General features: G+C 38.1%; 1 protein-coding gene across 2 annotated transcripts in view; it reads left to right on the forward strand.

The window, feature by feature from the left end:
- The first annotated feature begins 533 nt into the window (after nt 1-533).
- Nucleotides 534-24,304, forward strand: part of LOC109401442 (glutamate [NMDA] receptor subunit 1) — a 416,903-nt gene continuing 393,132 nt past the window's right edge. For both annotated transcript variants that reach the window (XR_009999508.1, XM_062861071.1), the window contains exon 1: nt 534-733. The gene's annotated coding sequence lies outside the window, so the exon portion shown is untranslated. The remainder of the gene's footprint in view (nt 734-24,304) is intronic.

Consider the following 24,304-nt stretch of genomic DNA (forward strand, 5'->3'; position numbering starts at 1 on the left):
AAATATGTGAATAAAGGAGAGGTACTGAGAGGTACTGAGCTGGTAGCGATATCAGTCAGTGCCTGGGTTTGGAGAACAAAGCCTCGCCTGTGTTTTTATTTCCAACAGAAAAAGAGCGGTTTTCCGGGACTTTCTTTTAGAACTTATCTAGCCACACAAGTTTTTTTTATATACCATATTCGCAGGTTCAGCTTCCAAAATGAGCTGTAGGTGGTTAACTTTAGATATATCGAAATGACATTTTCAGCACTGGTTGAGAGTGAATAAAAATTAAATATATATATATATATATATATATATATATATATATATATATATATATATATATATATATATATATATATATATATATATATATATATATATATATATGACCAAAAGTCTACGAGGAAAAGGAGATCTGAGGTGGCCTAAAATTAATAGTAATTTACGGTAGCACCTATCACACGCCAATGTAGTAGTCGATATGTTAACCTTCCAGTAGTCGCGCTGTTGTATTTTGTACAACACGTTGGAAAAAGCTTGCTTGTTGTACACAGCACTAGCGCGGTGCTGTCGGTGGTGGCCAACCACGCGAGTTAAGGAAGGTTAACAGTTTCCGAAATTTATTAACATGACTTTTTATTTGGTGTACTTTAGGTGTACGCTGTTGTAGTATCACACGAGCCAACCGGGGACCTCTCACCTGCTGCCGTCAGCTACACAAATGGTTTCTATCAAATACCAATCATTGGTAAGTGTTAGTAATCAGTATTGAGCACTTAAGGACAAGGTATTTGGAGTGCATAGCCCAAATTTTCTAGAGCACCGTTTTTTAGAACCGTTGATCGGATTTTGATGAAAATGCATCACGCGGTTGACAACCACTGAGCAATCAGCGTGATGTATTTTCAGCCATTCAAAAAACGGTGCTCTAAAAAATTTGAGCTATGTACTCCAAATACCTTGTCTTTAAGTCAATACTGGATTGTCGCAGAAAACGTCAGCATTGCGGAAGCATATTTTTCAAATGAAGGTTCCATAGATGTACTGGAAAATTTTGTCAAAGACAATGTCCGTCAATCTGGATTGAATTCAGAGATGTTTCTCATCAAATCTTCCGGTTTTCTATTTTAACTAGCACAACGTGAAGCAGAAAATTACATGTAAACTCATCATTCAATAACCCTTCAGCCTAATGATGGTCATTTTCAACAAATTGTTTTAAGTTATAAAAGTTATAAAGTTGCCCTGACGTCGATCAATTTCACCCCACTGATCAATTTCACCTGAAATCACGGTACAGTAAAACGGGGTAACTTGATAGTGCGATAGGCATTGTATATTTTTACTCATAGTTATGATTCCTTCAATTTGTTAAGAAACAGCAAACGTAGATCAAAACTATACATATGAAAGCTCATCTTAGTCGTATTTTCATCAAAACCAAGTTTATATTAAAAATTTTGGGCCAAAAATAGAAATTTTTGATATTTTTGTCATTTGTCAACCCCTTCAAACAATCTGCTGTTGGACTTCATTTTAACTATTTTTTCAATGAATGGCCTCTTTCTTTCGATAGAACCATCATAGTATACTCCAAATCTGGCCTTGAATTTCTTAACGAAGTGTGTTTTTACGAACTGGAATCAATTTTCAAAATTGGGACAAAAATCTCCATATACCGATAAACGCCTAAACGTATGCAATGCCCTTGTATTTCAACAGTGTGTAGGTTCAAAGGGTAGTTACTAAGTAGAACCGATCGTGTGATCGATATTAATATTCTGTTGAAATAAAATCAGTTTTGACTCAACTGTCATGATGTGCAGCCTGTTTTAAAAACCCGAAACCCTCGGAAAGAAAATATATATATATATATTTATATATTATTTATATATTATTTATTATATATATATATAGTGTATCCGAAATCTTTCAAAAGATGTACCAATAGTCTTGTTTTGCAAAATCATGAAGTTTGGTATGTCGCAAGCTAGGTTTCAGAACCGGTCAGAAAGTGGTCACTTCCCAGGGGGCACCAGGTTTCCGGAACATCGGGAGATGTTACCAGTGTATCCGAAATCTCTCAAAACATGTACCAATAGTCTTGTTCTACAAAAGTATGAAGTTTGATATGTCGCAAGCTAGGGTTCAGAACCGGTCAGAAAGTGGCCACTTCACTGGGGGCACCAGCTTTCCGGAACATCCGAAGATGTGACCAGTGTATCCGAAATCTCTCAAAACATGTACCAATTGTCTTGTTTTGCAAAATCATGAAGTTTGATTTGTCGCAAGCTAGGTTTCAAAACCGGTCAGAAAGTGGCCACTTCCCTGGGAGCATCAGGATTCCGGAACATCCGGAGACGTGGCCAGTGTATCCGAAATCTCTCAAAACATGTACCAATAGTCTTGTTTTGCAAAATCATGAAGTTTGATATGTCGCAAGTGGCCACTTCCCTGAGGGCACCAAGTTTCCGGAACATCCGGAGAAGTGGTCAATGTATTCAGCATCTCTAGAAATATGCTCCAATACTTTTGTTTTGCAAAATCATGAAGTTTGGAATGCCGCAAGCTAGTTTTCGAAGGCGAACTATAGGTTGCATCTCTATCTGATAAGGAGGTTACCCCAGTACCCACAGCCATAAATCCGGAACAACGGAAAAAATCGGAACCATGATACCGGTTCCATCAACTAGAAGGAATTTGCAAGGTTGCGACCATTCATTTGCAAAGATTTACATTCATTTGCTATTATCTCAGTTCAGAAGCATGCTATCGAAAAACAATGTATAGATGAATTTAACCCTCTAATACCCAATACCGCCTTTAGACGGGGTATAGTTTGAGCATTTTTGTAATTTTTGTTTCGTGGAAAATCAAAGTTTTTATATTTTTGGCTGATATCTAGGACTGTTTTGTATATCTCAAAATGGTTTTTGGTGTATTTTAAAGCGTATTTACATTTTTGAAAAATCATTGAAAAATTGATGTTCTAGTCACCTTCTAGAAGTCATTGTTTATTTTGCATTTAATCACTGCAATTAACATATTTTAAATTTTTCCCAAATCATTCTGTCCTAGTTTTATAGTTTAAGGGAATCGAATACACTCTAAAATTATTTTCCTTAAAATTACACGGAAAATAAAATTTTCTATGAAAAAAATTTAAAATAAAAATATTTCAACAACAATCATAATATCTCAAAATGTTTTCATCTCAAAAAATCCGTATTCCAAATAGGCTTCCAGGAAAAATATAAAACTTAGGGGATGTTCAAAAATAAAAATTCCTCCTCCTCTTCTTGGCGTAACGTCCTCACTGGGACAAAGCCTGCTTCTCAGCTTAGTGTTCTATGAGCACTTCCACAGTTATTAACTGAGAGCTTCCTCTGCCAATGACCATTTTGCATGTGTATATCGTGTGGCAGGCACGAAGATACTCTATGCCCAAGGAAGTCAAGGAAATTTCCTTTACGAAAAGATCCTGGACCGACCGGGAATCGAACCCGTCACCCTCAGCATGGTCATGCTGAATACCCGTGCGTTTACCGCCTCGGCTATATGGGCCCCAAAAATAAAAATTAGAAAAATCAAAAACTAAAATTCACGAAATTGAGAATTAAAAAGAATCATCTTCCAAAACATGTTTAAATCGATTTTGGATGACGAAAAATGATATTTAGATCAAAATCAAAAATTTGGGTATTAGAGGGTTAACCTTGTAGTTTTATCTGAAAGTTTGCCGAATAACATTGGGGTCGCAAACGTATACCAAAGTCGTGAGCGAGCTGTGAAGGCAACTCTCCACGCGGTGAATGTAAATTTCATTCACGCTGTGGAAAGTTGCCTTCACAGCCCACTCACGACTTTGGAATGCGTGTGCGACCCCAATGTTATTCGGCAAACTTTCAGATAAAACTACAAGGTTAAATTCATCCATACATTGTTTTTCGATAGCATGCTTCTGAACTGAGATAATAGCAAATGAATGTAAATCTTTGCAAATGAATGGTTGCAACCTTGGGATTTTGTGATCAACTGTCAAAATTTCACAAATTTTTGTTGAGAAACGGCTGAGAATCAGATTTTTAAAGTTTTGAAATAGGGTGCAAAATGAGGCACAGGCACATAGGTGTTAAAAACGCCCTAAGAAGAGTTCGTAAAAACTCTCTTTTCGCGATAACTTTTTGTTTTTCAATATTTTTCAACCAAATTTTAACACAAGAAGTGCATATCCTTCATATTTAGAGATTTGATATGGATTTTTGGATTGAACATTTGGTTACGGAGCTATTCCGGAATAAAAATGGGTCATTGGAGTTGTCCATATTGGGAAAAGTGAATTTCGATATGAGAAAAGTTTAGTTTTCAGACGTAATTGAACTAGAATGATAGAAAAATATGTCTGAAATTTCATCCCGGTCACTTAAGTGCCTTGGAACCAGGTTAACGGATGTTTCGAGGAACCGCTTCCGGGGTCAATTTTTGAATATAATTCAGTACATCATCATACGACACCTCAAATTTCTTAATTTTTTATCATATATCATTCCGAGCTATTTTTGTGATATTCGAAATAATTTGTCCATTTTGGAATCAATATGCGGATTTTACGGAAATCGATACCGGTGGTTACGCGGCGTGGCAACCCATCATATCAACACCTCAAAATTGTACCAATAATAACGGATTCGCTACGCATAAAACTGAATGGTTCCGAATACTTTCATGGCAACGGTAAACTTTATCTGAAAACTGATGCTTGTCCTAGACTAGTCAATTGGAGCCTCTGCAGCCTCAGCAGTTTGAAAGACGTTACATCAGACAACTTCTTATCGAACATAATCATCGGTCAAGACGGTAGCTGCACTTACGAAACCATTGAACACTTCCAGTCGGTAATCGAAATGAGCCCTACGATTATTCTTTTAAACGATGTGAACGATACTCTTTACAATAACTGTGGAATTTCTGACAGACAACTAGTAGGTTCGTTCCTAATAACGTACCAAAATTGCACCGTTTCGATACATAACACGTCATTCACAAATCAAGTCATGGAAGCAGTCGAACATCCCATTTTCTCACTATCGACTGGCTTGAATGTCACCAAACAACACATCATACAGCGAACCGATATTCATTCATTGTAGAGATTGCGCCACAGAAACTTGGAACATCTGGAGAACTTGAAGCTTGTAACAGTCACACACCGCTGGACAATAGTTGGAAGATTCTCATTTACAACCGCTATGATTTTGTTTTTTGCCATTTACACTCTTTTAAGGCTTAGACCTCGATCTGCTATAGTCCAAATCAACCACGAAGTCAACACCGTCAAACCAGAGGAGTCCACCCAGGGGCATTCCGCCAATCCAGTTTATCAACCACCCTCGCTAAAGGCGTAACCGTCGAACCAGGAGGTTCGACATTCAGAGAGGGAGCAGTTAGCACCAAACCACGGTCGTCCACCATAAAGGAAACGCGACCCGGACAGCACACCGGTCAGTGCACCGAGTCGCGAACGTTTAGTGCTTAGGTTAGCAGAAACAGTGCGTAGGTCCAAAGGGTAGTTACAAAGTAGAACCGATCATGTGTTCGATATTAATTTTCTGTTGAAATAAAATCAGTCTTGACTCAACTGTCATGATGTGCAGTCTGTTTTAAAAAACCCGATATATATCAGAAGCAGATCGGGGTCTAAGCCTTAAAAGAGTGTAAATGGCAAAAAAACAAAATCATAGCGGTTGTAAATGAGAATCTTCCAACTATTGTCCAGCGGTGTGTGACTGTTACAAGCTTCAAGTTCTCCAGATGTTCCAAGTTTCTGTGGCGTAATCTCTACGCCTCTCGTTTCCGGATCGATGGAAAAACTCCGTTTTGTTCCCCGTATACAAGAAAGGAGAAAAAAGAGATGTGAAGAACTATCGTGGAATAACTTCACTATGCGCTGGCTCTAAATTATTGGAGACACTTGTTAGTCAGGAGCTTCTACGTGCATCTAAATCGTATATATCAGTGGACCAGCATGGGTTTTATCCGGGAAGGTCTATTTCTACGAACCTGGTACAATTCACCTCATTTTGCATCACCAATATGAAGGAGGGCGCTCAAATTGATACGATTTATACTGACCTGAAGGCCGCATTCGATCGAGTTAATCATCAGCTCCTGCTACAGAAAATGCTTCGCTTGGGATCTTCACCTAGTTTTGTAAAGTGGCTGGAGTCGTATCTCGTAGACCGTCAGTTATGTGTGAAGCTGGGTAATTGCCAGTCCGCTGCGTTCATCAACCCTTCCGGCGTCCCACAAGGAAGTAACCTAGGACCTCTGCTGTTCTCGCTGTATTTCAACGATATTTGCCTTATTATACCTGCTGGATGTCGATTAGTGTATGCAGATGATCTAAAAATTTTCCTCATCGTGAAGTCAATTGATGACTGCAGGCAGCTACAGAAGATTGTCGACATGTTTTCCAACTGGTGCAAGGACAACTGCATGTCTATAAGCGTCGGAAAATGTGCCGTGATATCATTTTCCCGGTCAAAAAATCCACTAATGTGGCCCTACTCAATTGAAGGTGGTGCGATTGAAAGAGTTTCTAGCTTCAAAGACCTAGGAGGAATTCTCGACACACAGCTCACATTTAGGGAACATTATTCGTTCGTTATTGCGAAGGCCAACAAGAACCTTGGGTTCATCTTTCGGATATCCAAGGAATTCACCGATCCTCATTGTCTGCGATCCCTTTACTGCTCCTTGGTACGATCAATTCTGGAAACTGCAGTAGTGGTTTGGAGCCCCTACCATGACGTCTGGATAAAGCGAATCGAGTCGGTGCAGTCCAAATTCATCCGTTACGCGCTACGGTTCCTGCCCTGGAATAACCCGTATGAGCTTCCTCCGTACGAAGATCGCTGTCGATTGCTAGAACTTGATACCCTCGAGAAACGAAGAAAAGTGGCAATGGCTGTTTTTGCAGGAAAGATTTTAACAGGAAGTATTGATGCACCTTATATTTTGTCAAAATTTAATTTGAATGTCATTCCTAGACCTTTAAGGACGCGAACGTTTTTAAGATTAGATTTCCAACGCACTGACTATGCACAACAAGAGCCAATTAGACGAATATGTGCTGTTTTTAATTGCGTGTTTGATTTGTTTGATTTTAATGTTAATATTGATGTTTTCCGTAATCGTTTGAGTTCAAGTTTGTGATGTATTTGTTAGTTTTTAAGTTCATTCATGTAGACTTTCGTGTTCGATGAATAATAACAATAATAAGAATAAGAATAAGAATAAGAATGAATATCGGTTCGCTGTATGATGTGTTGTTTGGTGACATTCAAGCCAGTCGATAGTGAGAAAATGGGATGTTCGACTGCTTCCATGACTTGATTTGTGAATGACGTGTTATGTATCGAAACGGTGCAATTTTGGTACGTTATTAGGAACGAACCTACTAGTTGTCTGTCAGAAATTCCACAGTTATTGTAAAGAGTATCGTTCACATCGTTTAAAAGAATAATCGTAGGGCTCATTTCGATTACCGACTGGAAGTGTTCAATGGTTTCGTAAGTGCAGCTACCGTCTTGACCGATGATTATGTTCGATAAGAAGTTGTCTGATGTAACGTCTTTCAAAATGCTGAGGCTGCAGAGGCTCCAATTGACTAGTCTAGGACAAACATCAGTTTTCAGATAAAGTTTACCGTTGCCATGAAAGTATTCGGAACCATTCAGTTTTATGCGTAGCGAATTCGTTATTATTGGTACAATTTTGAGGTGTTGATATGATGGGTTGCCACGCCGCGTAACCACCGGTATCGATTTCCGTAAAATCCGTATCATCCGTATCCGTAATACCCATCATATCAACACCTCAAAATTGTACCAATAATAACGGATTCGCTACGCATAAAACTGAATGGTTCCGAATACTTTCATGGCAACGGTAAACTTTATCTGAAAACTGATGCTTGTCCTAGACTAGTCAATTGGAGCCTCTGCAGCCTCAGCAGTTTGAAAGACGTTACATCAGACAACTTCTTATCGAACATAATCATCGGTCAAGACGGTAGCTGCACTTACGAAACCATTGAACACTTCCAGTCGGTAATCGAAATGAGCCCTACGATTATTCTTTTAAACGATGTGAACGATACTCTTTACAATAACTGTGGAATTTCTGACAGACAACTAGTAGGTTCGTTCCTAATAACGTACCAAAATTGCGACGTTTCGATACATAACACGTCATTCACAAATCAAGTCATGGAAGCAGTCGAACATCCCATTTTCTCACTATCGACTGGCTTGAATGTCACCAAACAACACATCATACAGCGAACCGATATTCATTCATTGTAGAGATTACGCCACAGAAACTTGGAACATCTGGAGAACTTGAAGCTTGTAACAGTCACACACCGCTGGACAATAGTTGGAAGATTCTCATTTACAACCGCTATGATATTGTTTTTTGCCATTTACACTCTTTTAAGGCTTAGACCTCGATCTGCTATAGTCCAAATCAACCACGAAGTCAACACCGTCAAACCAGAGGAGTCCATCCAGGGGCATTCCGCCAATCCAGTTTATCAACCACCCTCGCTAAAGGCGTAACCGTCGAACCAGGAGGTTCGACATTCAGAGAGGGAGCAGTTAGCACCAAACCACGGTCGTCCACCATAAAGGAAACGCGACCCGGACAGCACACCGGTCAGTGCACCGAGTCGCGAACGTTTAGTGCTTAGGTTAGCAGAAACAGTGCGTAGGTCCAAAGGGTAGTTACAAAGTAGAACCGATCATGTGTTCGATATTAATTTCCTGTTGAAATAAAATCAGTCTTGACTCAACTGTCATGATGTGCAGTCTGTTTTAAAAAACCCGATATATATCAGAAGCAGATCGGGGTCTAAGCCTTAAAAGAGTGTAAATGGCAAAAAAACAAAATCATAGCGGTTGTAAATGAGAATCTTCCAACTATTGTCCAGCGGTGTGTGACTGTTACAAGCTTCAAGTTCTCCAGATGTTCCAAGTTTCTGTGGCGTAATCTCTACAATGAATGAATATCGGTTCGCTGTATGATGTGTTGTTTGGTGACATTCAAGCCAGTCGATAGTGAGAAAATGGGATGTTCGACTGCTTCCATGACTTGATTTGTGAATGACGTGTTATGTATCGAAACGGTGCAATTTTGGTACGTTATTAGGAACGAACCTACTAGTTGTCTGTCAGAAATTACACAGTTATTGTAAAGAGTATCGTTCACATCGTTTAAAAGAATAATCGTAGGGCTCATTTCGATTACCGACTGGAAGTGTTCAATGGTTTCGTAAGTGCAGCTACCGTCTTGACCGATGATTATGTTCGATAAGAAGTTGTCTGATGTAACGTCTTTCGAAATGCTGAGGCTGCAGAGGCTCCAATTGACTAGTCTAGGACAAACATCAGTTTTCAGATAAAGTTTACCGTTGCCATGAAAGTATTCGGAACCATTCAGTTTTATGCGTAGCGAATCCGTTATTATTGGTACAATTTTGAGGTGTTGATATGATGGGTTGCCACGCCGCGTAACCACCGGTATCGATTTCCGTAAAATCCGCATATTGATTCCAAAATGGACAAATTATTTCGAATATCACAAAAATAGCTCGGAATGATATATCATAAAAAATTAAGAAATTTGAGGTGTCGTATGATGATGTACTGAATTATATTCAAAAATTGACCCCGGAAGCGATTCCTCGAAACATCCGTTAACCTGGTTCCAAGGCACTTAAGTGACCGGGATGAAATTTCAGACATATTTTTCTATCATTCTAGTTCAATTACGTCTGAAAACTAAACTTTTCTCATATCGAAATTCACTTTTCCCAATATGGGCAACTCCAATGACCCATTTTTATTCCGGAATAGCTCCGTAACCAAGTGTTCAATCCAAAAATCCATATCAAATCTCTAAATATGAAGGATATGCACTTCTTGTGTTAAAATTTGGTTGAAAAATATTGAAAAACAAAAAGTTATCGTAGTTTTATCTGAAAGTTTGCCGAATAACATTGGGGTCGCACACGCATTTCAAAGTCGTGAGTGGGCTGTGAAGGCAACTTTCCACAGCGTGAATGAAATTTACATTCACCGCGTGGAGAGTTGCCTTCACAGGTCGCTCACGACTTTGGTATACGTTTGCGACCCCAATGTTATTCGGCAAACTTTCAGATAAAACTACAAGGTTAACCCTCTAATACCCAAATTTTTGATTTTGATCTAAATATCATTTTTCGTCATCCAAAATCGATTTAAACATGTTTTGGAAGATGATTCTTTTTAATTCTCAATTTCGTGAATTTTAGTTTTTGATTTTTCTAATTTTAATTTTTGAACATCCCCAAAGTTTTATATTTTTCCTGGAAGCCTATTTGGAATACGGATTTTTTTAGATTAAAACATTTTGAGATATTATGATTGTTGTTGAAATATTTTTATTTTAAATTTTTTTCATAGAAAATTTTATTTTCCGTGTAATTTTAAGGAAAATAATTTCAGAGTGTATTCGATTCCCTTAAACTATAAAACTAGGACAGAATGATTTGGGAAAAATTTAAAATATGTTAATTGCAGTGATTAAATGCAAAATAAACAATGACTTCTAGAAGGTGACTAGAACATCAATTTTTCAATGATTTTTCAAAAATGTAAATACGTTTTAAAATACACCAAAAACAATTTTGAGATATATAAAACAGTCCTAGATATCAGCCAAAAATATAAAAATTTTGATTTTCCACGAAACAAAAATTACAAAAATGCTCAAACTATACCCCGTCTAAAGGCGGTATTGGGTATTAGAGGGTTAAATTCATCTATACATTGTTTTTCGATAGCATGCTTCTGAACTGAGATAATAGCAAATGAATGTAAATCTTTGCAAATGAATGGTCGCAACCTTGCAAAATCCTTCTAGTTGATGGAACCGGTATCATGGTTCCGATTTTTTCCGTTGTTCCGGATTTATGGCCGTGGGTACTGGGGTAACCTCCTTATCAGATAGAGGTGCAACCTATAGTTCGCCTTCGAAAACTAGCTTGCGGCATTCCAAACTTCATGATTTTGCAAAACAAAAGTATTGGAGCATATTTCTAGAGATGCTGAATACATTGACCACTTCTCCGGATGTTCCGGAAACTTGGTGCCCTCAGGGAAGTGGCCACTTTCTGACCGGTTCTGAAACCTAGCTTGCGACATATCAAACTTCATGATTTTGCAAAACAAGACTATTGGTACATGTTTTGAGAGATTTCGGATACACTGCCCACGTCTCCGGATGTTCCGGAAACCTGGTGCTCCCAGGGAAGTGGCCACTTTCTGACCGGTTTTGAAACCTAGCTTGCGACAAATCAAACTTCATGATTTTGCAAAACAAGACAATTAGTATATGTTTTGAGATATTTCGGATACACTGGCCACATTTCTGGATGTTCCGGAAACCTGGTGCCCCCAGGGAAGTGGCCACTTTCTGATTGGTTCTGAAACCTAGCTTGCGACATATCAAACTTCATGATTTTTCGAAACAAGGGAGACCATGTTTCTAGAGATTTCTGATGCACCGGCCACTTCTCCGGTTGTTCCGGAAAGCTGGTGCCCCAGGGAGTTTTTAGATAGTTTTCTCTTTTATTAGAATGCCTTTCGCATACTGGACGATTACAATAGAGGCAACTGATCATTGTTTTCACGTCACGGTGTCGTGAACAGTACCAACATCTTCTGATTTTTTTCGATATGTATTTCAGTTCCCGAATATCTGGCTGTTCGTTCATACAATCCGGACATGCGTACAATTTAACATTTCGATAATATGATGAACAAACAGCCGACTAACATAATGGACACCTTTAGACCTTTAGATTGATATTATAATCACACCTTTTATTTTTCATTATATAGGATGCTGTCCTGTTGTCTCGTCCTTATGTGATTTACGGCAGACTCCTTCGAAAGCCCAGCTTGAAAGCGCTAAAAGGAATGTGATGTAGGAATTGTGAGCGCAGATATCGAGAATGTTGAAAAATATTGCCAAGGAATATCTGTCTGTCCGCCGTTTACATGTATATATAGCTTCCAGGAATAAGATCTAATGAATCTTCACCTGCTTTTAGTGAATTGTACATCCTTACCAATTTTGGTTTTCCTGCAAATAATTTAAAATTTAGCGCTGTTAAAGGCTGTTGCGAAAGGCATTCTAATAGAAGAGAAAACTGTTTCGATGTATGCCACAGATGCTTGCAATAAACTATTTTCAGGTAAGTGACCAATTCATCTAGTGTACCTAAAACTTATACAAACGCGATCCATTAGTCTTGTTTTACAAAATCATGAAGTTTGTTATGTCGCAAGCTAGGTTTCAGAACAGATCAGAAAGTGGCCATTTATTTGGGGACTCCAGGTTTCTGGAACGTCCGGAGACGTGGCCAGTGTATCCGAAATCTCTCAAAACATGTCCCAATTGTCTTGTTTTGCAAAATCATGAAGTTTGATATGTCGCAAGCTAGGTTTCAGAACCGGTCAGAAAGTGGCCACTTCCCTGGGGGCACCAGGATTCCGGAACATCCGGAGACGTGGCCAGTGTATGTGAAATCTCTAGAAACATGGTCCAATACTCTTGTTGCGCAAAATCATTAAGTTTGATATATTGCATGCTTGGTTTCAGAACCGGTCAGAAAGTGGCCACTTCCCTGGGGACACCAGGTTTCCGGAACATACGGAGATGTGGCCAGTGTATCCGAAATATCTCAAAAGATGTACCAATAATCTTGTTTTGCAAAATCATGAAGTTTGATATGTCGCAAGCTAAGGTTCAGAACTGGTTAGAAAGTGGCCACTTCCCTGGGAGCACCAGGTTTCCGGAACATCCGGAGACGTGATCAGTGTACCGTCAAGGCGCCATTCACCGTGGGGGCTTCATTCACCGTGTGCCTTCGAATATTTTTTCATTATTTCCATATTATGATTGAATGATATGACAATTTCCCTTCAATTTCAACAATACAACACTAATGTATTGTTACCATGTCAAAACGCTCATTAGAAACATTTAAAAGTATCATTTTGACACTAAAGTGTGTTTAAATGAAGCGGGTTTCTGCTCGTTCACTGCTCGAAAACTGCGCTAAGGTGATTTAAGCGATAAACTAAATGTAGTAACGTTTTTATTCCACCAAGAAGCAATTAAATTCACATATTAGGTATGTATTTTGCATTCCCGAAGTAAGTTTAACAAGAAAGTACGATTACTCGTACTTTTTAATTGAAACAAAAAGGCACGGTGAATGGGTACCCTAAAAATCAATGGTCTCCATTCACCGTGCCCCATATTGTCCCATATAAGGTACACCGGGGCAAGTTGAAACGGGTGGGGCAAGATGAAACGCGAAGTTTTGAAATAGATTTCAATACAATTTGGAAATTTATCATCCGCTAAAAGATTGTTGGAATCAAAAAGTATGTGTTATGGCGATCGAACTGTTTATTATCATTAGAAAACATCATGTTAACCCGCTGTTTCATCTTGCCCCACCCGTTTCAACTTGCCCCGGTGTACCTTATCTAGAAAAAATCGAAAATTTGAACATTCGTTTTTCTAATAAAATCTTGCAAGTTATTACTTGAAATGAATTTAAACGAAGAAAATTCCCTTGGCTGGGTTGTTTTGATCATTTATAAACAAAGTAGAATAAAATTTCTCATACACGGTGAATGGGTCCCTACTACCACGGTGAATGGTGACCTACCACGGAATTGGGCGTGGTACCTTTTACTAATTGTACTATATCACCAAATTTTGTGAAAAATTTTCTACTTCTGTGGATATTGCTTTAATTTTAACCTATAATGAAGGCAATTAAAAGCGGCATCAACAATGTTTATAAGACTAGTGTCAAATGACAGCTCTTATTTGCCCCGAATCGTCTTAGATCCACGGTGAATGGTGCCTTGACGGTATCCGAAATCTCTCAAAACATGTACCAATAGTCTTGTTTTTCAAAATCATGAAGTTTGATGTTGCATGCTTGGTTTCAGAACCGGTCAGAAAGTGGCCACTTCCCTGGGGACACCGGGTTTCCGGAGCATCCGGAGACGTGGCCAGTGTATCCGAAATCTCTCAAAACATATACCAATAGTCTTGTTTTTCAAAATCATGAAGTTTGATATGTTGCATGCTTGGTTTCAGCACCGGTCAGAAAGTGGCCACTTCCCTGGGGACACCAGGTTTCCGGAACATCCGGAGATGTGACCAGTGTATCCGAAATCTCTCAAAACATGTATCAATAGTCTTGTTTTGCAAAACCATGAAGTTTGATATGTCGCAAGCTAAGGTTCAGAACTGGTCAGAAAGTGGCCACTTCCCTGAGGGCACCAGCTTTCCGGAACAGCCGGAGATATCACCAGTTTAGCCGAAATCTCTCAAAACATGTACCAATAGTCTTGTTTTGCAAAATCATGAAGTTTGATATGTCGCAAGCTAGGTTTCAGAACCGGTCAGAAAGTGGCCACTTTCCTGAGGGCACCAGGTTTCCGGAACATCCGGAGAAGTGGCCAATGTATTCAGCATCTCTAAAAATATGCTCCAATACTCTTGTTTTGCAAAATCATGAAGTTTGGAATGCCACAAGCTAGTTTTCGAAGGCGAATTATAGGTTCCACCTCTATCTGATAAGGAGGTTACCCCAGTACCCACGGCCATAAATCCGGAACAACGGAAAAAATCGGAACCATGATACCGGTTCCATAAACTAGAAGAATTTTGTGATCAACTGTCAAAATTTCAAAAACTTTCGTTGAGAAACGGCTGAGAATCAGATTTTTAAAGTTTTGAAATAGGGTGCAAAATGAGGCACAGGCACACAGGTGTTAAAAATCTCCAACTTCTCCTAAAATGTCCAACTTGTTCGTCAGATTCTCCAAAGGCATCATTTCCTAAGAAAACCTCCATAATTTCTAAGTTCTGTTTACCCTCCCAAATATCTTCTAAAAGTCCCCAATATATTCTAAAAATCCTTAATTTCTCCTAAAATGTCCAACTTGTTTGTTAGATTATTTCCCCAATATTCTTTAAAAATCCTAAATATCTCCTACAGTGTCCAACTTGTTCGTCAGATTTTACAAAGGCATCATTTCCCAAGAAGACCACCATAATTTCTAAGTTCTGTTTACCCTCCCCAATATCTCCTAAAATTCCCCAATGTACTCTGAAAATCCCAAACTTCTCCTAAAATTTACAATTTGTTCGTTAAATTTTTTCCCCAATATTCTTTAAAAATCCTAAATATCTCCTACAATGTCCAATTTGTTCGTCAGATTTTCCAAATGCATCATTTCCTTAGAAGACCTCCATAATTTCTAAGTTCCGTTTACCCTACCCAATATTTCCTAAAAGTCCCCAATGTACTTTAAAAATCCCCATTTTCTCCTAAAATGTTCAACTTGTTTGTTAGATTTTCCAAAGGCATCATTTCCTAAGAAGACCTCCCCAATTTCTAAGTTCCGTTTACTCTCTCCAATATCTTCTAGAAGTCCCCAATGTACTCTTAAAATCCCCAACTTCTCCGAAAATGTCCAACTTTTTCGATAGATTTCTTCCCCAATAAGGACTGTTCAATTTATAAAACGGACAACTTGACAAGGCTATAAAAAGAAGACGCGTAGTTCAAATTTAACCACCCAAGGTTCATTGTCCAGTAAATCATCTGTCATTATAGTGACCATTTTTGAATCGAATAAAAATAGTTTCATTTTATAGAAAATCGGCCAGGCGTTGAATAAGGTGAATTTTTCGATCGCTGAAATTGAAAACATATATAAAATTACTGTTCACACATGGTATACCGTATTTAATACCAGAAAAGTTTGTGCCATGCTGCAGCGGCATGAGTAATAAACATTCTGGCAAAATTTCAACTCAATTGGAAAATTAAGTGTTGAGATATTGAAGTCTCAAGTTAGATTCGATTTTTTGAATAAAATTCATTTGTGAAGCAAAAAGTTCATGAAAATATTAAATAATCATTTTTTTTGTGCATCCAGTCGAAAGTGGGAATAATGTGGTTTTAAATGCAGAAAACTGCTTCTTAATGGCATTGCTGATTTGGTTACTGTGCGTCATTACAGATACAGTAATCAAAAAAGTTTTGTTCTTTGATGGTTCTTCCAAATAACAATGCTACCTAATGCAAATTTTGCATAACAATGATGCTGGAAAAAAAACTTTGCATCCGATTATTATTAAATAAGGTGTACAATAACATAGGACCAACTTTGTTGGAAATATATAATAACAAGATTCGCTAAAGTCGAAAATCTGCATCAATGGAACAAAAAGTATGAAATTGTTTAACATGACCATCTTTATGGATTAAATTTTTGATGAAAAATGCAATTAATAGTTAATTTTTCTTCTGTATCATTCAGAGAGCAATATTCTACTACCCTGGACAAATTTTAAGCCGAATCCGTGATGCTATTGCAACACAGGACTTAAATGAACATTTTTTAATAATTTCTAAGAAAACAAGGCAACTCACTATATCAAGCTGGAACCTGCTTGGTACATTATTACTGATCAACTATTGAGCTTTACCTTTAGTAGAATAGTGTAAGCTTCCAATTTATTAAAAACTTCATGAAAATGTGCATGTTAAGTATGTGGAAAGTTATGTCGAATCTTGAGAAATGGGGTTTTATTGATGTTTTACGAAAACCGCTTCAGTTACACAATAAAGAACATTTTGCCTAATGTTAAATGTTTCTACATTTGAGAATAGCTATAGAAAGTTACGCAAAAAAATTGATACTGATTTTATTGTAAAATGAAAAAGATATCGCACAAGCAAGTTGTCCGTTTTATAAATTGAACAGTCCTTATTGAGCATGAGCATAGATGACCGCACAATTCGTAGTTGCTACTCCGTGATTGACCAGAACAATCGAAATTGCACAAGGAACCATTGAATAGGGCTTAGGACTAGCTTACTATTCTCAATGTACACAGGTAGAGAGCTCTCAACTTTAATAGGGCCAATAACGGCGCCGGCCACGTCCTTACGGTCATCGAGGATGGGAGGGAATATTAGTAAGACAAACGTTGTTATAAAGACCGCGAATCGCTGCATCTCCACTTTTGTCTCAGGAAGGATTTTTTGTTAGTAGGGTATATACCTTGGGTATGTCAGTCCGGGAGTCACCTATGGTTGGTGATATGATTTGACAATGGATCAATATACACAAACCGCCGTTAACAATCGACCACTTTTCGACGCAAAAGCTAGCCAAAAAGAAAATTCTATCGCGCGTCTCCACTCCACTAGGGAGCAGAAACCTTTAGTCTATTCCACACAGAAATACACTGAACGCGACTCACATGTCGGCGCTCGGATTTTTTTTCGACCGGCGAGCCCGAACTAACGCTTTTCACTCTTTTGTGTAAATGCAAAAAATGAAAGAACATATTTATTATCAACTAAAAGTGTATTGGGAACTAGCGCGACGGGAAGCAAAAAAAATTGGAACCGTCTCGATCCACGACCACGACGCGTTCACCGCACACTCACCGCCGTCGAAATGCTCACTTCGGAATACAAAAGAGAAAAGGAAAAAAAATCGAACCACCGAAGCAAACGCGCGCGAACTGGCACCCAGACGAAATTCTACTACACACTGATGCACGCTGGGCCCGCCGCCGGCGAAATGCTCACTTCGGAATAGAAAAAGAAAAAATCGAACAACCGAAGCAAACGCGCGCGAACTGGCACCCGGACAAAATTCTACTACACACTGATGCACGCTGCCGTCGAAATGCTCAATTCGGAATAGAAAATGAAAAAATCGAACCACCGAAGCAAACTCGCGCGAACTGGCACCCGGACAAAATTCTACTACGGATAGATTCCTTCCCCAATATTCTTTAAAAATCCCCAACTTCTCCTAAAATGTCCAACTTGTTCGTTATAGATTCTTTCCCCAATATTCTTTAAAAATCCTCAATATCTCCTAAAATGTCCAACTTGTTCGTCAGATTCTCCAAAGGCATTATTTCCCAAGAAGACTTTCATAATTTCTAAGTTCCGTTTTCCCTCCCCAATATCTCCAAAAATTCCCCAAAGTACTTCAAAAATCCCCAACTTCTCCTAAAATGTCCAACTTGTTCGTCAGATTTTCCAAAGCCATCATTTTCCAAGAAGACCTTCATAATTTATAGGTTCCATTTTCCTTCCGCAATATCTCCTAAAAGTCTCCAAAGTATTCTAAAAATCCCCAACTTCTCCTAAAATGTCAAACTTGATTGTTAGATTCTTTCCCCAAAGGCATCATTTCCTAAGAAGACCTCCATAATTTCAAAGTTCCGTTTACCCTCTCCAATATCTCCTAAAAATCATCAACTTTTCCTAAAATGTCCAACTTGTTCGTTAGATTCCTTCCCCAATATTCTTTAAAAATCCCCAACTTCTCCTAAAATGTCCAACTTGTTCGTCAGATTCCCCAAAGGCATCATTTCCCAAGAAGACCTTTATAATGTCTAAGTTCCGTTTTCCCTCCCCAATATCTCCCAAGGTTCCCAATGTACTCTAAAAATCCCCAACTTCTTCTAAAATGTAACACTTGTTCGTTAGATTCTTTCCCCAATTTAAAAATCCTCAATATCTCCTACAATGTCCAACTTGTTCGTCAGATTTTCCAAAGGCATCATTTCCCAAGAAGACCTCCATAATTTCTAAATTCCGTGTACCCTCCCCAATATCTCCTAAAAGTCCCCAATGTGCTCTAAAAATCCCCGACTTCTCCTTAAATTTTCAACTTGTTCGTCGGATTCCCCAAAGGCATCGTTTCCTAAGAAGACCTCCATAATTTCTAAATTCCGTGTACTCTCCCCAATAGCTCCTAAAAGTCCACAATGTACTCTAAAAATTCCCAACTTCTCCTTAAATGTCCAACTTGTTCGAAGGATTTCTTCCCCAATATTCTTTAAAAATCCCCAACTTCTCCTAAAATTTCCAACTTGTTTGTTAGATTCCTTCCCCAATATGCTTTAAAAATCCCCAACTTCTCCTAAAATGTCCAACTTGTCCGTTAGATTCCTTCCCCAATAATTTAAAACATTCGCAACTTCTCCTAAAACGTCCAACTTGTCCGTTGATTCTTTCCCCAATATTCTTTAAAAATCCTCAATATCTCCTAAAATGTCCAACTTGTTCGTCAGATTCTCCAAAGGCATCATTTCCCAAAAAGACCTCCATAATTTCAAAGTTCCGTTTGCCCTTCCCAATATCTCCTAAAAGTCCCCAATGTACACTAAAATCCCCAACTTCTCCTTAAATTTCCTACTTGTTCGTTAGATTCCTTCCGCGATATTCTTTAAAATTTCCCAACTTCTCCTTAAATGTCCAACTTGTTCGTTAGATTCCTTCCCCAATATTCTTTAAAAATTCCCAACTTCTCCTAAAATGTCCAACTTGTTCGTCAGATTCTCCAAAGGCATCATTTCCTAAGAAGACCTCCATAATTTCTAAGTTCCGTTTACCCTTCCCAATACCTCCTAAAAGTCCCCAATGTACTCTAAAAATCCCCAACTTCTCCTAAAATGTCCAACTTGTTCGTCAGATTCCCCAAAGGCATCATTTCCCAAGAAGACCTTCATAATGTCTAAGTTCCGTTTTCCCTCCCCAATATCTCCTAAGGTTCCCAATGTACTCTAAAAATCCCCAACTTCTTCTAAAATTTAACACTTGTTCGTTAGATTCTTTCCCCAATTTAAAAATCCTCAATATCTCCTACAATGTCCAACTTGTTCGTCAGATTTTCCAAAGGCATCATTTCCCAAGAAGACCTCCATAATTTCTAAATTCCGTGTACCCTCCCCAATATCTCCTAAAAGTCCCCAATGTACTCTAAAAATCCCCGACTTCTCCTTAAATTTTCAACTTGTTCGTCGAATTCCCCAAAGGCATCGTTTCCTAAAAAGACTGACGAACAACTTCTCTTAAAACGTTCAACTTGTTCGTTGATTCTTTCCCCAATATTCTTCAAAAATCCTCAATATCTCCAAAAATGTCCAACTTGTTCGTCAGATTCTCCAAAGGCATCATTTCCCAAGAAGACCTCCATAATTTATAAGTTCCGTTTGCCCTTCCCAATATCTCCTTAAAGTCCCCAATGTGCACTAAAAATCCCCAACTTCTCCCTAAATTTCCAACTTGTTCGTTAGATTCCTTCCGCAATATTCTTTGAAAATTCCCAACTTCTCCTTAAATGTCCAACTTGTTCGTTAGATTCCTTCCCCAATATTATATAAAAATCCCCAACTTCTCCTAAAATGTCCAACTTGTTCGTCAGATTTTCCAAAGGCATCATTTCCTAAGAAGACCTCCATAATATCTAAGTTCCGTTAAGCCTTCCCAATATCTCCTTAAAGTCCCCAATGTATTCTAAAAATCACCAACTTCTCCTAAAATTTATCACTTGTTCGTTAGATTTTATCCCCAATATTCTTTAAAAATCCTCAATATCTCCTACATTGTCCAACTTGTTCGTCAGATTTTCCAAAGGCATCATTTCCCAAGAAGACCTCCATAATTTCCAAGTTCCGTTCACACTCTCCAATATCTCCTTTAATTCCCCAATGTACTCTAGAAATCCCCGACTTCTCCTAAATTTTCCAACTTGTACGTCGGATTCCCCAAAGGCATAATTTTCTAAGAAGACCTCCATAATTTCTAAGTTACGTTTACCCTCTCCAATATCTCCTTAAAGTCCTCATTGTACACTAAAAATCCCCAACTTCTCCTAAAATGTCCAACTTGTTCGTCAGATTTTCCAAAGGCATCATTTCCCAAAAAGACCTGCATAATTTCTAAGTTCCGTTTACCCTCCCCAATATCTCCTAAAAGTCCCCAATGTACTTTAAAACTTCCCAACTTCTTCTTAAATATCCAACTTGTTCGTCAGATTTTCGAAAGGCATCATTTCCTAAGAAGACCTCCATAATTTCTATGTTCCGTTTTCCCTCCCCAATATCTCCTAAAAGTCCCCAATGTACTCTAGAAATCCCCAACTTCTCCTTAAATGTCCAACTTGTTCGATAGATTTTTTCAGCAACATTCTTTAAAAATCCCCAACTTCTCCTAAAATGTCCAACTTGTTCGTCAGATTTTCCAAAGGCATCATTTTCTTAGTAGACCTCCATAATTTCTAAGCTCCGTTTTCCTTCCCAATATCTCCTAAAATTCTCCAATTACTTTAAAAATCCCCAACTTCTCCTAAAATGTCCAAATTGTTCGTTAGATTCTTTCCCAATATTCTTTAAAAATTCTCAACTTCTCCTAAAATGGCCAACTTGTTCGTTAGATTCCTTCCCAAATATTCTTTAAAAATTCCCAACTTCTCCTAGAATGGCCAACTTGTTCGTTAGATTTTTTCCCCAATATTCTTTAAAAATCCTTAATGTTTCCTAAAATGTCCAACTTGTTCGTCAGATTTTCCAAAGGCATCATTTCCCAAAAAGACCTGCATAGTTTCTAAGTTCCGTTTACCCTCCCCAATATCTCCTTAAAGTCCCCAATGTACTTTAAAACTTCCCAACTTCTCCTTAAATATCCAACTTGTTCGTCAGATTTTCGAAAGGCATCATTTCCTAAGAAGACCTCCATAATTTCTAAGTTTCGTTTTCCCTCCCCAATAGCTCCTAAAATTCCTCAATATTCTTTAAAAATCCCCAACTTCTCCTAAAATGTCCAACTTGTTCGTCAGATTTTCCAAAGGCATCGTATCCCAAGAAGACCTCCATAATTTCTAAGTTCCGTTTACCCTACCCAATATTTCCTTAAAGTCCCCAATGTACTATAAAAATCCCCAACTTCTCCTCAAATATTCAACTTGTTCGTTAGATTCCTTCCGCAATATTCTTTGAAAATCCCCAACTTCTCCTAAAATGTCCAACTTGTTCGTCAGATTTTCCAAAGGCTTCGTTTCCCAAGAATTCCTCCATAATTTCTTAGTTCTGTTTACCCTCCCCACTATCTCCTAAAAGTCCCCAATGTACTCTAAAAATCCCCAACTTCACCTAAAATTTTCAACTTGTTCGTTAGATTCTTTCCCCATTATTCTTTAGAAATCCCCAACTTCTCCTTAAATGTACAACTTGTTCGTTAGATTCCTTCCCCAATATTCCTTAAAAATTCCCAACTTCTCATAAAATGTCCAACTTGTTCGTCAGATTCTCCAAAGGCATCATTTCCTAAGAAAACCTCCATAATTTGTAAGTTCTGTTCACCCTCCCCAATATCTTCTAAAAGTCCCCAATGTATTCTAAAAATCCCCAATTTCTCCTAAAATGTCCAACTTGTTTGTTAGATTCTTTCCCCAATACCCTTTAAAAATCCTAAATATCTCCTACAGTGTCCAACTTGTTCGTCAGAGTTTACAAAGGCATCATTTCCCAAGAAGACCACCATAATTTCTAAGTTCTGTTTACCCTTCCCAATATCTCCTAAAATTCCCCAATGTACTCTGAAAATCCCCAACTTCTCCTAAAATTTACAATTTGTTCGTTAGATTCTTTCCCCAATATTCTTTAAAAATTCTCAATATCTCCTAAAATGTCTAACTTGTTCGTCAGATTCTCCAAAGGCATTATTTCCCAAGAAGACTTTCAGTATTTCTAAGTTCTGTTTACCCTACCCAGTATCTCCTAAAATTCCCCAATGTACTTCAAAAATCCCCAACTTCTCCCAAAATGTCCAACTTGCTCGTCAGATTCTCCAAAGGCATCATTTTCCAAGAAGACCTTCATAATTTCTAGGTTCCATTTTCCCTCCCCAATGTCTCCTAAAAGTCCCCAATGTATTCTTAAATCCCCAACTTCTCCTAAAAAGTTGGACATTGAAACTTGTTCGTCAGATTCCCCAATGACATCATTTCCTAAGAAGACCTCCATAATTTCTAAGTTTCGTTTACCCTCTCCAATATCTCCTAAAAGTCCTCAATGTACACTAAAAATCCCCAACTTCTCCTAAAATTTCCAACTTGTTCGTTAGATTCTTTCCCCAATATGCTTTAAAAATCCTCAACTTCTCCTAAAATGTCCAACTTGTGCGTTGGATTCCTTCCCCAAAAAATTTAAATATTCCCAACTTCCCCTAAAACGTCCAACTTGTTCGTTGATTCTTTCCCCAATATTCTTTAAAAATCCTCAATATCTCCTAAAATGTCCAACTTGTTCGTCAGATTCTCCAAAGGCATCATTTCCCAAGAAGAGTTTCATTATTTCTAAGTTCCGTTTTCCCTTCCCAATATCTCCTAAAATTCCCCAATATAATTTAAAAATCCCCAACTTCTCCTAAAATGTCCAACTTGTTCGTCAGATTTTCCAAATGCATCATTTCCTTAGAAGACCTCCATAATTTCTAAGTTCCGTTTACCCAATCCAATATTTTCTTAAAGTCTTCAATGTTCTTAAAAATCCCCAAGTTCTCCTAAAATGTTCAACTTGTTTGTTAGATTCCTTCCGCAATATTCTTTAAAAATCCCCAACTTCTCCTTAAATGTCCAACTTGTTCGTCAGATTTTCCAAAGGCATCATTTCCTGAAAAGACCATCATAATTTCTAAGTTCCGTTTTCCCTCCCAATATCTCCTAAAATTCCTCAATGTTCCTTAAAAATCCCCAACTTCTCCTTAAATGTCCAACTTGTTCGTCAGATTCCCCAAAGGCATCATTTCCTAAGAAGACCTCCATAATTTCCAAGTTCGTTTACCCTCCCTTATATCTCCTAAAATTCCCCAATGTACTCTAAAAATCCCCAACATCTCCTAAAATTTACAACTTGTTCATTAGATTCTTTCCCCAATATTCTATAAAATTCCTCAATATCTCCTACAATGTCCAACTTGTTCGTCAGATTTTCCAAAGGCATCATATTTCAAGAAGACCTTCATAATTTCTAAGTTCTGATTACCCTCCTCAATATCTCCTGAAAGTCCCCAATGTACTCTAAAAATCCCCAACTTCTCCTCAAATTTCCAACTTGTTCGTTAGATTCCTTCCCCAATATTCTTTAGAAATCCCCAACTTCTTCTTAAATGTCCAACTTGTTCGTTAGATTCCTTCCCCAATATTCCTTAAAAATTCCCAACTTCTCCTAAAATGTCCAACTTGTTCGTCAGATTTTCCAAAGGCATCATTTCCTAAGAAGACCTCCGTAAATTCTACGTTTCGTTTACCCTTCCCAATATCTTCAAAAAGTCCCCAATGTATTTTAAAAATCTCCAACT

This window comes from Aedes albopictus, chromosome 3 (assembly GCF_035046485.1).
Source record: "Aedes albopictus strain Foshan chromosome 3, AalbF5, whole genome shotgun sequence".
Taxonomy (NCBI): Eukaryota; Metazoa; Arthropoda; class Insecta; order Diptera; family Culicidae; genus Aedes; species Aedes albopictus.